The sequence below is a fragment of the Octodon degus genome, unplaced genomic scaffold (genome assembly GCF_000260255.1).
Source record: "Octodon degus isolate 3935 unplaced genomic scaffold, OctDeg1.0 scaffold00050, whole genome shotgun sequence".
In the NCBI taxonomy this organism is placed as follows: Eukaryota; Metazoa; Chordata; class Mammalia; order Rodentia; family Octodontidae; genus Octodon; species Octodon degus.
Window position 1 is genome coordinate 12221808 of NW_004524626.1, and position 3302 is coordinate 12225109.

Consider the following 3302-nt stretch of genomic DNA (forward strand, 5'->3'; position numbering starts at 1 on the left):
ATGTATACAATGTGTTAATTATTGAAACTGTCCTACCAGTTTGGTTTGAAACTGTCTCCTTGCTATTTGTTTCTCAATAAATTTATGGAAAAAAAAACCCTCGAGCTAGATGGTGGTCTACCCCAACATCTCAGCTCTCTGGGAGGCTGAGGCAGAAGGAGCTGTGTTGGACCCCAGTCGGGTCAATTCAGTGACTTACCGAGATCTTGTCTCAAAATTAAAACAAAACAAAACAAAAACTTTAAAAAGGATTGAGAGTGTAACTCTGAGAAGGCCCTGGGTTCAATCCCCAGTACCACAAAACCAAAAAGCAATCCCTACCCTGGATCCTGTTCCCTAATCCACTGGCTCCCAGCAGCCCTGCATGCATATCTGTCCCTGCCTTCAACCCCGAACTCAGTGTTGATTCCCGAGCCCGCCCTACGTCGCCGTCCAGTTGCCGTCCAGTTGCCACACACGCCTGAACCGGATCCAGGTCGGAAGCAGGTAAGAACGTCCTGCGCGCTGGCTGTACGCCTGACGTCACAATAATGCCCTGAGACCCCGCCCCTCACGCAACACGTCACACTACGTAAGCCGGGAGCGGAAATGCGAGCCGGTAGACCATTTCTTTTCTTTCTTTTTTTTTTTTTTTTAAATATTTATTTATTTTTATTTATTACATTTATTTATTGTGTGTGTGGCCAGCTCAGCCCACCAGGGGGCAGGGCTGGCTGGCATGTGGTGCTGGGGATCGAACCGCGGTCCCTGTGCTTTGCCAAGCTTGTTTCAAGTAGGTGCTTTAGACCACTGAGCCATCTCTCCAGCCCTGGTAGACTATTTCTGCGGCGCTCCTTGCGACTGGTTCTAGGCAGTTGGGATTTTAGCGGGTGTGGGGTTTCGCCGGAAGAGGCGCTGAGTCCTTGGTCACCGCCCCGCAATCTTGGCGCCTCCTTCCCGCCCAGGCCCAGCGCCCAAGCCTCCTGTTGCCTCCTTCCAGCCGCGCTGCCCTCACCTGTCAGGGTCTTGGCGCGGGGTTCAGTGTGGAGGTCGGTCTTGTTCTCCAGCCTCTGACGACCCTTAGCAAAAAAGGGCGCATCTATCATCCCAGTACTGGGAAGGCTGAGGCAGGAGGGTCACCGTGGATTCGAGGCCAGCCTCGGCTGCGTGGTGCGAGCCCTGTGTCAACAAACAAAAAAAGTACAACTAAAATAGCAGGAGGAGCACAAGTTTGGGCCCAGCTTGGCCAATTGAGCAAGTTAGAGAGAACCTGTCCCAAAATCAAAATAAGGCGGATGGTGAGGCTGAAGATAGAGCTCAGTGCGAGGGCCTTGGATTCAGCTGTAAGTAAGCACACACACAGATTAATAATAATAATAATAATAATAATAATAATAATAACGAAAGAAGAAAAGATCTGCGGCCTCCTGATGGGCTGTGAACCCAGTTACCGACGATTATGCTCTGAGTCTTCAGACCTCCTTAGTTCAGTTCCCCAGCTGCTCTGTGACAGTGACAGCATAGCAAGCAATCGAGTGCTCCTGAAACCACACCATCACTGCCACATGACGACAGCCATTGGCCTGGCTCCTGTGTGCCCAAAGTCGTCATCGACGTTTCTTCCTAGACCATCTGCTTCCTGAAGTTCCCTCCCAGAGGGCACAGCCCTTGCTCAGGCCTTCGTGTCATGGGAGATTGTACCCAAGCAGAATGTGCCCAGATCCAATTCCTAGGCATAGGGATAGAAAAAGGCCTTTGTGTGAGCTTCCTGGCAAATAAAGGATGGTTCTGCTTCTCTGTACTTTAACTGGATAAATATAACATGGAATTATTAATCATGGATAGTGGAATCCAGAGAACTCTTCTCTCCCCAGATACTCAGGGCTGATTTGGCATTTTATGCCTGTGGCATTTATAGTGGTGTGTGTGCGTGTGTGTGTGTGTGTGTGTGTGTGTGTGTTGTGAGCTAGCGAATGGGCAATGGTGAGGGGACACATTTCTCAGGACCCTCTCTGTTTTCATGTGATGAGCTTGGAGGAGGCAGGGAAGGTGACTGGGTCACTCACTGATGGCTTCTCCGCCAAGTAAAGAGTGTATTTTTCTTCAACATGTCACGATTCTCTCCATCTGGTAGCTTAATACCCTTTTTATAAAGCCAGGTATTTATTTATTTATTTATTTATTTATTTATTTATTTATTTATTGCATTACTAGGGATTGAATCTAGGGGTGCTTTACTGCTGACCTAAATCCTTACCTGCTATTCCACCCCTTTAAATTTTCTGTTTTGAGACAGAGTCTAGCTAAGTTGCCCAAGTTCCCCTCAGACTTGCAGTCCTCTCTCAGTCTCCTGAATATCTGGCATGTAATAATTCATAGTGGACAGAAGCCCTTCGTCTGTAAAGAATGTGGTAACACTCAATTCACAGGATTTAAATTACACGTCAGGACTCACACAGGAGAAAAAGCCATGTACGTGGAAAGAGTGTGGGAAAACCTTCCACTCCCCTCAGCATGTAAGAACTCACAAAGGAGAAAAGCCCTGTGTGTGTGTGGCATGTGGGAGAACTTTTTTCACTCCACAGGACTGACTTGACACATGCAGGTACACACTGGAGACAAACCTTACCAATGAGAGGAGTGTATAAAAGCTTTCATTCACCCCCATATGTCAGGCCACATGTCAGGAACCCAAATACATATAAGGAATATGAGAAAACCTTTTTCAGTCCTCTGGCCTCAGTACACATTTAAGAATTCACACTGGAGAAAAAGCCATATAAAGGTAAAAGATGTGGGAAAGCCTTTCCTTCTTTACATGCATTAATGACTACAGGTGAGTTCTTAGTGAAGAGAAGAATATGGGGAAAACCTTAATATTGAGTGCTTCTTAAACACTAAAAAACTAAGGTCTGTGGGAAAAACTTGGAATGTTCCTCAGACTTTAGTACACAACTGAGAAAGCTTTACTTAGTTTTCTTCCCTCACCTAGTAGGTTTTAGCCTATCATAGGCACAAGTTTCATTCATATAGGGAATATGGGAGGAGAGTTAATTCTTCATATCTTACCCACTGTATATGAACTCACATATAAGAGGAAAAACTTAGGGTTGTGAGATTGGAAAGCTTTAAATTTTTTTAAATTAGGATCTCTTTATGTAGTTTAGGCTGACCTTTAACTCTTAGCAATCTATGTACCTTCTTTGCCCAGCTGGAAAGTCCTTTTGTTCCAATATTGTTTTTAACTTTTTTTAAGTTTATTTTTACATTTATTTTGTGTGTGTGTGTGTGTGTGGCCAGCTCAGCCCACCTGGGGGCGGGGC